General features: G+C 32.7%; 1 long non-coding RNA gene across 1 annotated transcript; it reads left to right on the forward strand.

Moving 5' to 3' along the window:
- Positions 1-3,662: 3,662 nt before the first annotated feature.
- On the forward strand, positions 3,663-9,401 carry LOC129143708 (uncharacterized). The gene is made up of 3 exons (XR_008547476.2): positions 3,663-3,847; positions 5,868-6,113; positions 7,845-9,401. It is a non-coding gene; the product is annotated as an uncharacterized LOC129143708 (long non-coding RNA).
- The last annotated feature ends 1,531 nt before the right edge of the window (positions 9,402-10,932 follow it).

A 10,932-nucleotide genomic window follows, 5' to 3' on the forward strand; every position in this document is an offset into this window, starting at 1 on the left:
CTATTCTCTTGCCTTAAAGACAAAATATATATATGAAACAATATATTTTAGATACTGTAAACAGTCACATGACAGTCATACTTGCGAGAATGAATCAAATGAGAATTCAACACTGCCTCAGCTTACAGTCTGAAGAGTTTCCAAGACATTATGTGAGGGGGTGAGGTGAAGGACCAAAAAGAGCCCAGCTGTTAACATGAGTTGATGAGAAACAATGTCTAAAGGCCAAACTGACTAGTATTTCCAGGGCAGATCACCAGGGACGAGAGAGCTATATAGAGAGAAACTTTTGGAAATCTACAGAGCTTCCTCCTTGGATCTTCGTCTAACTATTGATTGGTGCACATTCATGAAGAAAATATCTGAGAATGAGAAATAACTACTGAAAAGGGGCAAATAAAACAATCTCCAGAACTCCCACAGAGTTGAGATATTCCATATTTCACCAGGCAAAATGAAAAAACATCTTAATGTACTGGGCATTGAATGGAGTACTCAGAATAAAATTGCCTCACTGAGGCACAAAATTAGCCCTAGACTAAAAGCTGCTCTTGTCCCAACTAATAAAGTATAAATGCAAGTCTCAAAATGACCAAACTGTTCCCAAGATATTTTATTGTGTGTCAATAATATATTAGTAGAAATTTTAAAAATTGTATATAAAATAATGTAAAGTTAATGATTTTATATGAGTGTAAAACAATGTAAATTAATAACGCCTCACACTCAATCACAATGGCCAAGTATGCCCTCAAAGGTAGGAAAATGTGACCTAGAGCAAAGAGTAAAATAAATCAACAAAATGTGACCCTGGAATGAAACAGATGGTCAAATTTATAGATAATGACATGAAACAGTTATTAAAATATATATTTCCTATGTGCAAAAAAGTAGAGGATATTATGACTACGTTATGGAGAGACATCAAAGGGATGGAGAAATTAAACCTCAGAGAATAGAAAGTACAGTTTGTGAGATAACATTTCACTACATGCCATTAAAAGCAGATTAGACGTCCCAACAGAGTGGAGTATTTAACTTGAATTATAGCAAGAAAAAAGAACAAAAATACTGAGCAATGCATCAAAGAGTTTTGGCAAAATTTTCTTAAGTAGGACACTGGAAACATAAACCACAAAATGGAAAAAATAGATGAAAATTCGACTTCATAAGAAATAAAAACTTCTGATATTTGAAAGCTACTCAAAAAAGAAATGGAAAAACAAGCTACAAATGACATATTTGATATATATTGGACAAATGATATCAAATGATATATTTGACTTAGGAATTATAACCACAGTATGTAAAGAACATCCAAAACTCCATTAGAAAACAAGCAATCCAATTTAATGTCCAATTAAAAAAAATTGGCAAAATATCAGGACAAGAAAGTCAAGGAAGAGATAAGAATGGCAATTAAGAAAATGAAAAAATACTCAATGTTGTTAGAAACTGGGAAAATGCAAATTAAAAGCAAAATAATATATCATTACACAATAATTAGAATAGTTCAGAAATTTTTTTTTTTTTTTTTTTTTTTTTTTTTGAGACGGAGTCTCGCTCTGTCGCCCAGGCTGGAGTGCAGTGGCGCGATCTCGGCTCACTGCAAGCTCCGCCTCCCGGGTTCACGCCATTCTCCTGCCTCAGCCTCCCGAGTAGCTGGGACTACAGGCGCCCGCTACCACGCCCGGCTAATTTTTTTGTATTTTTAGTAGAGACGGGGTTTCACCGTGTTAGCCAGGATGGTCTCGATCTCCTGACCTCGTGATCCGCCCGCCTCGGCCTCCCAAAGTGCTGGGATTACAGGCGTGAGCCACCGCGCCCGGCCAGTTCAGAAAATTTTTAAAAAAGAAAAACCTAAATACTGGAAGGATATGAAACAACTGAAAGTCATACACATTGCTGATGGAGTGTGAAATAAAACAACCGCTTTGCAAAGTATTTGCTGGATAGAATCTTATAGAATTCTAATTTTTAAAATGTATATATTACTATTGTTAACTTGCACAAGATTTTTCTAAATGTGTACTCACATGTTAAACAGAAGCTTTGCTAATTATTTTATTTATTTATTTATCATCTCAGATTGTCTATCTGGAATTATCTTTTGTTTTACTTATATACATTCTTAACAAATTTTTATATTCTTGTAAAGTTTCTTGATTTTGTTTATCTGATCATGATTTTGTTTTAGTTATAATCTGGGATTAAAAGTTTGGTCAGAAATATTTTCTTAGTACAATAAAGACATTTATTCTAATATCTTCTAGATATCATTGTTGCTTTTACTAAGTTGGTTTTCAGTTTCAGTGATATTTTTGCACATAATTTTTTGTTTGGTTGATTTTTCTATTCTGAGACTTTTTTTCTTTTGGAGTTTAGCGAATTTATTCTGATGTGTTAGAGTGTGGGTTTTCTTGGGTATTTTTAAGATTCCTAGATCTAAGAATTATTTTTATACCATTATGGAAATGCCTTAGTAATATATTATTAAATATTCCATTTTTCTCCATTCTTTCTATGATCTCCTTCAGAAAACCCAATTATAACTGTTGATGGCCTTGTTATGCTAGCCTGTAAATCCCCTAACCTCTTTGTCAGGTTTTACTTACCTTTGTCTCTCTGAGGCACATTTTGGTTATTATGTTTCCTGTGTAGCTTCTACTCCTTCTCAACTCTGTTTGTAATTTTAATCGGTTCACTGAATTTCACATTTTACTTATTTAATTCTATAAGTTGTATGGTTGTACTTTTATACTACTTAGACTTTTATGTAGTCTTTTTTATATTTCAAGCTGAACTTTTAAAATTTAAATTTATTAAGCATAGGTACTTATATTGTAGAAATGACAAATATTTTTTAAAATCATAATCCTCTAAGAATTGAATTCTGCTGTTTGTTACTTCTGTTTTTTCACCCTTGATATATTGACTCCTATGCATTCTTTAAAAATGTAAGAAGCTAATATTCCTTGGAATTTTATCTTTGGAAAATGTTTAAAACCTAAAGGGAGTAATTAAGATTACTTATTCCCTGTCGCCTGGAGGCATCATAGACTTAAAATAATTAAAAATGTTCTGTTTGAGGCTTTTTGGACCCCATAGGTAGTGTCTCTTTGGATACAAACACAAATGCAGGTCAATTCTGACTGTAATATTTCAGCCTTGAAAAAAATTTATTTGAAAGTGTTGTTCTGGATATTTAGTCTGGTGTATATATCTTTATAACATGGTTATTAGTCTTTTATATTTTAGCTGTTAAAACACACTGTCAAAGAGCAATGTATGTTTTAATCCATCTCCAATGCTTATTCTCATTGTCTCATTTTGCCATGTACACACAAAAACTATAGTTGTCAAAATGTTACTGGAAATATTCCAGGAGTTTTAAATGAACAAACAAAGAATAGATATTTTTGTCACAGTCATTCTGGTAATCAACATAAAATTCTGCTCTTGCAGAGTACAAATGGAAAGTTATGAACAAAATTTATAAATAATTAATTGAATATCCTTGAGATAAACAAAAATCACTTTTATCAGTAATGGTCTAGGAGATGTATTCCAATGCTCTTTGAAGAATTATGTCGATCAGAAAATTTAAATTAATATTGTTAAATTAAATTAAATTTGGCCTAAAGCTTTCTCTGTTTCTTTAGTCCCTAGGTAGCAAACTGCAACTTAACTTCATATGAAAACAATCTACAACTGTAACATATTCTGTAACAAATAACTGAGATGCAGTTAATCATAGCAGCTGGGTTTTAACCAGTCATGGGATAACAACTGATCAGACCATGTATCTGTATAAGGCAAGTGCTTCATCACACCGTGCCTGAATCAGGTAAATTCTGAGCTATAATCAATCTATGTTTCTATATTTCATTTCCTTTTTCTGTCTATAAATGCTACCTGCCTATGTTACTTGATGAAACTTTGTGAACCTCAACTGATTCAGGGGGCTGACCAATTCATGAATTATTTTTGCTAAAATTAATGCTGCCAAATTTTATTTGACTAAATTTTTGTTAACAGCATATCATTCTATTTACCTTAATTTTTACTAAGATGAAGGATTGAATTATTTACAGAAAATATGACATTGTCTACAAATAGTTATAGAATATATAAAAATATTTCTAAAGAATTTCGTATGTTGGTATTTTAGTTACTTGTAAAAAACTTTACAATGACCAAGTATATATTTGTAAATGATATATAAAATATATGTAAGTGAGTGTATTGTTCTGACAGAGCTTAATGGACAGATGACATGCAGAATATTCAGAGTCCAGCTTGAGAATAAAATACCTTCTTTATTTTCTGAGAATACTCACAATTCTGGGACAACTTTCAGAAAAAAAATACAAAGATTAAAATTTCTACAAGAGTGTTTTTTTTCTTTAACTTGGCAATTTAGGCAAACATTCACTTCATTGGTTGAACTAATAATTTTAATCAAGTTCCTTATTTGATGGCCCATAAAAATGGGCTTACATTTTAGTCTGTGTCCTGGAATAAATTGAATGAGAATGAATAATTTATAATTTATTATGTTTGCTGTTTTTATCAGAAAGAAATTGTGTTTGCTTAAAATGTATAGGTTTTCTAACTGAAACCAGAAGTCTAAAATTTTATTTTTTAATTAATGTCAGAAAATAACAGGAACAAATGTGGTTTAAGAGAAATGCTAATTTCAAAATATTTTTTAAATGTGTTTTTTATTTTTATGAGTACATAACAAGTATGTATTTTATGGGGTATATGAAATATTTTGATACACAAAATATTTTTAATAGCAATGTTATAGAGATATGTGTAAGGGAAGCTGAAGTAATGGATGATCTGAACTATTAAATTATAAATAAATATTATAGGATATTCTGAGGGCAGTAAATACCTAATTGGTTTTCCCTGTTCAATTTTCGAAGGAGCCTTGGAGCTAGTTTATATGAGTAGTCTTGCTGTCTTGCTTTATAGACCTCCTAAAAGCATAATTATGTACATTATCTCATATTCCAAAGAGTTTAAATGATAAAATGAGACTATTAGATTAAAAAATTGATTTCATATTTCATGACTTAAAGATATATTTTATATTAAAAAGTCCTGTATAGCATATTTAAAATTAATTTTAATATATTTTTTAAAACCATAATTTTAAAACTCAAAGTCAAAGTTATATGTGTTGAAGATTGAGTGCTGGGGGAAGCAGACTCTAAGATAGAGATTATTTTGCAGAAAGTTATTTAGGGTTTGCTGGGGATCAAGACCTGTTGGGGAAGAGAAGGAGGCAGGATTGGGCAGAAAAAGAAATTAGACTGCAGTGTAGCTTCAACTAATTGTACATAGTATTCTTGAGTGGTGATGGCTCTTCAGAGAGTTCCCTTACTGGCCAAGAAACCAAGCCTTTATATACCCCTGTGATAAGCAGTCACAGGATTTAGATACCCCTGGAGAGAGGGCATGACTTGGCTGAGGCATCTGTTTTCAGCTGAGGTTAACCTTGGAAAAGGCTGACCATTGAGCTGTCAGTCAGCAACTGGGGGAATATATCACTCCATTTTGAAGGGGACTTGGGGAGTCATCACAGCATCCTTCACATTATCTGCCATTTATTGTATACTATGTTTCCTCCCTGTGCTCAATGCTTAGCATGTATATTTTAGTTTATGTTCAGAATATCTCTGAGGCTAAGAAATTAATAATCCTACCCAAGCTACCAGCATGTAGGTAGTACACCTACAAGTTTGGAGTTTATGTTAAGAACCAACATTTAATTATACTTTGCAATAGTGCTTTCTATTAGTACGTTCTGAAAACATTTCTTTTTACTAAATTCTAAATTCTATTTCCATCTTTAGGAATATAGAGATAAGATAAGGAGAAGCTTTTCACGGGTCATAAGCTCTTGGAATGCAGAAATGTTTGCAAGGCAGAAAGACAATTATTATATGTATCCAAGGAGTCAACACACATTAAAATATGTGTTCTGAATTACTATATTATGAGGCTCCTCAGGCAAAAAGCAATGGAGAATGCCTTCCTATTTTCCTCATTTTATCTTTTCTTTCCTAATGAGCTTACAGTTTCTTAATGCTGTATACCAGGTAGGTTCATCTGCTATGGCTGATTCCTGGCATTATAAAGATATGCCATTTGAAGCTATTCTTTAATGTTATCCAAATTTTATATTTATTCTTTAATCGTGTCTATGTGTGTGTGCGCGTATATATATATATATATATATATACCATAAAAATTAGGTATATATTATAATAAAGTATATGATATGATGTATAATAGATAATACAATAAGTAAAGTATATGTGTTTTCTGCCTATAACACTTAAAATTGTTTCATAGTTACATACTCTTTGGAATTTTCTTGTATCTAATTCTCTCCATCTATGTAATTGTTCTTTTTTTTTTTTTTGAGTCGGAGTCTAGCTCTGTCGCCCAGGCTGGAGTGCGGTGGCGCGATCTCTGCTCACTGCAAGCTCTGCCTCCCGGGTTCACGCCATTCTCCTGCCTCAGCCTCCCGAGTAGCTGGGATTACAGGCGCCCGTCTTCACGCCCGGCTAATTTTTTGTACTTTTAGTAGAGATGGGGTTTCACCTTGTTAGCCAGGATGGTCTCGATCTCCTTGTGATCCGCCCGCCTCGGCCTCCTAAAGTGCTCGGATTACAGGCGTGAACCGCCACAGCGCCCAGCCCATCTATATAATTTTTCTATACCAATGTGCTATAACCTGTTAATGGGACTTACGTCTCTTTATTGACATTATGTCTTCAATATGGGCCAATGTTTAAACTATGATAGCAGCTTTTTATTTTTGTGCCTTTTTGTTTTCTGCATATATTGACTCAATATTTGTAAAATCCTGAGTCTAAATCAGGAAGCATTGCGTTAAACAGAATGTTTATGATTAGAGGTACCTCACAACTTTTATTTGAATTCCAAGAATAATGTTGATCAAGTCACTTAAATGCATTTAATTGCCTTTACTGTAAAATAACAGTACTGTTTTTTATTCTGACCTCACACATTTTCTTCAAAGTAAAAAATAATGTAAGTAAATGTGTAGAGAAACTAAAGACAATAAATTAGAATTTTTATCATTACAAATATTTTTTAATTAAAATATTTTTGTGATTTATTTCTTTGTCCAAGCTTTTTCTAAAAAATGATCAGGTCGCATCAGCACAAATTATCTGAAGTTAAGTTGCTGCTAATCTCTCTGAATTGATGCCCTCCAGACCTACTCTGTAACTGTCATTCCCAAAGTGCTGGTTTATACACCTAATCATTTCACATATTGTTACCTGCCTCTTTGCTATTAGCATTGGTATTTAAAACTTCTGCTTTAGATCACTAACTCTTCCCAGTTATATCTAAGATTCCATCAAACAATATACTTAGCCAGTATTATACATGATCCTTGTAAAGTCGCATTCACAAAATAACAATTTAAAATTTTGCTCCTGGTTTGCAAAGTAAAAATATGCTCTCTTTTTAAATGTTTCTGCATTAATTAAAATTGCAAATGTCAGTACTAAATATTTTTCAATATTTTATTGTTACTCCCAAACTTCATAGAAATACCTTCAAGGGAAATCTGTCTAATTTGGTTATAGGAGAAAATAATAATAATTAACATGTGATTATTCAAAATTCTTCCTTTTAATAATGGGAGTTGTGCAATTTCTAAAACTCTACTCTTGTTTCTGGTACTATCATTAGGAGAGATTTTAACAAAATTATTCATATGATTTTCCCTGGGGCATGATTCTTACCTCATGTATCTGCATTTTGTTTGTTCTTTTCTATCTATGTTTAAGTTCTTATTACTTTAAATTATCCAATTCAGAAGAAAGGAAAGAGGGAGAGAGAGAAGAAGAAAAGGAGAGAGGGGAAAAGAAAAGAAAAGAAAGGAGGAAGGAAGAATTACATCTTTGTTTAATGTGAAGTGCATGCTGTTTTTGGTAATATAATTCCCCTTCTATGAAAAAATTAACTTCTTCACTGTGAGTACCTAATTCTGACTTTATAGATTTGAAAAGAATAATAGAATTATTAATGCTGGAGAAAAAAATTAAAGATTATTTGCTCTGGCCTTTGTATTTTACTCGGAATATTTTAATAACTTGTCTAAGACAGCTAGCACAGCTGACTAATATTCAAGCGAGAATTAAACCTTCAAACCCTACACCTTTAGATTCCTAGGCCAGGTTTCTTTCTGTTATTTAATCCAATCATCTTTAAATCTTCACAGCTTTAAGCAACATCGCTGATCTCATTTATACTCAGGATGATCACAATATACTGAGGTTTTATGATTAATCTTGTTGCCATATCTCATTCTTATGTTAAAAGGCAAATTCCAATTTACAAATTTTTAATTCACCACTTTCATAGAAGTGATAACTAACTTTGCTATCATCTTTGGGACTATGTCATTTGCTTAAGAATCATGTTTCTGTGTGTGAAAGGCACTGAATTTATTCTGAAGTTGCATCTTTTAGTGCATGGATGCTAATTATCTGTGACATACAAATTAGTGATTAGTGATCATTAGCAATAACTTTAAATATGTAATGCATAATGATTCTGTTGCAGTCATTTTTATGGCTATGTTGAGAAAACATAATTTATCTGTAACATTTTACTGACTTTAAAACACATATATAAAGTATATTTTTTAATATAGAGGCAAAATGAATAAAAAATTGTTTAACTTCTAGAATTTATTTTTCAGTTAGAAACATTATATAAATTATTATATTCATTCATTTCAAGGCAAGAGACATACCTCTTATTATAGAAGAAATATCAAGTAAGTTTAAGAATATTATTTTCTTTTTTACTGTTTTGCTGTTTCTTATCATTTTTGGTCTACACTTACAAATGTTTGGGCTCATAATCTGCTCTAAATATATGCTAGAAGACAAAGCTGAAGGCTTGCCCCTAGGTAGAATATAATCTTTCTGTATATGATGCATTAAATATATTTATACCTGTTATTATGTCCTATGTGAATGATTAGCTAGTTAATTGATTAACGATTATAGCTAGTTACTTAATATAATTTATTAAGCAAGAAAACACAAAGGAGACAAAAATGACCATAGATACCATGTCTATACCGTGTCTCTGACTTAAGTAATCACACATTTTAGAAGAGAAGACAGACTATTAAACAGATAATTGCACTGTGAATCTGATAATGCAATGCAATATGAGCAACTGCTATGGAATTACAGAAGACAGGGTAGCTTTGTGTGCTCAATTTAATCAGATATACTTTATCAAAAATATATTTGTACTTCATCTGGGTGGTTAGATAAGGTTTGTGAGATGGGTAGGTGTTAGAAAATCATATATCTGTAGATAGAGAGAAAGAAAGAAGAAAAGAAAGAAAAATATCAATAGCATGAAGGGACTGAAATGACGGTGGGGAATGTCAAGACTGAAGGAAAGGGCAGGAGGAAATGGGAAAGAGTATAAATAAGTTGGGAAAGCAAGTTTCAACAAGATTTTGAAGGCCCTTTTTGTGTTAATGAATATGAGTTTTTCCTTTGGATAAGAGTAACGATGTCATATGAATTGAAAAATTGCATAATAAGACTTTGATCTTAGGAAGACAGCTACAGTAACAGAATAGAGGAAAGGCTAACTGGAGAACAACATGGAAACAAAAAAAAATGGCTCTTTTCCTAAATCAATGTGAGAAATAATGAGCAATTGTATTAAGGAAATACATTGAGCATGAAAGGAAGGAATGGTTTATTTTAAAAGGTCAGAAGTCTTGTTCAGATACTTATTTTTATTGATATTTGCTGTTAATAAAGTAGTGGATCAGTAAAAATTAAACAGCTAATATAATTAAGGAAGAAAATTGACTGAAATGGAGTCTGGGACAGTGATAAATGTGGGATACAATCAAAACAGCTGAAAACTCTAATGTCTAAAAAGCACTTAAAAATTTTTAAGATGTTTTGTGGTTATCAGAACAATGGCTCCCAAAGACATCCGTGCTCTAACCCCAGAACCTATGAATGTGCAGATGTGATCAGGGAGATTTCTTTTCAGGTCCCACCTTGGATACCAAAATTTACAGATGCTCATGCACCTTATATACACTGGCATAGTACAGTTAGCCCTCCACCGTTGGCCCTCTGTTTTTCTATTCAGGTTTGGTAGAATCCAAAAATGTGAAATCCACATATGAATCGCAGAAATGGAGGGCAGACTGTACTGAATTTGAAAGGTAGAGAGTATCCTGGATTATGTGGGTGGGCCCAATCAAATCATGTGAGCATTTATAAATAAAGACTCTATTCCAGTTGTGTTAGAGAGATGAGATAGAAGAAGAGTAAGGAGAGATAAAAATATAAGAAGACTCAATCTACTATTGTTGGTTTTGAAGATGGATGAGGGGGCAATAAACCAAAGAATGCAGACTCTAGAATGTGTGAACTGCAAGGAACAGACCTCATCTAGAGTTTCCAGAGAGAATGAGGCCCTGCTGATATAGGAGTTAAAAAGAAATTATTTAGGCAAATAGCAAGGGTAAGGAAGTTCTCAGTAAGGTTTTCCTTTTAAAGAAAAGCAGCCCCCAGATCATTTCTTTTCTAACAAAGAGCAGTCTGTTAAATTGAGCTTCAGACATAGATAAGCAAGCTGGAAGCTTGCACAAGTGAATGCTGGCAGCTGTGCCAATAGGAAAAGGCTACCTGGGGCTAGGTATGTCCAATATGGCGGCTCAACCTTCCATTTTCCGTGTCAACCATGTGCACAGTAAGGAACAGGCAACATGACACTAACCAAGTAGAGATCCCCATTTGCATAATAAAAGATTAGGATGAGGTGGCCAACTTCATCATGAACTACGTAAATGTCACACCTGACCCAACCAAACTTAGGCCC

The sequence above is a fragment of the Pan troglodytes genome, chromosome 3 (genome assembly GCF_028858775.2).
Source record: "Pan troglodytes isolate AG18354 chromosome 3, NHGRI_mPanTro3-v2.0_pri, whole genome shotgun sequence".
Lineage (NCBI taxonomy): Eukaryota > Metazoa > Chordata > Mammalia > Primates > Hominidae > Pan > Pan troglodytes.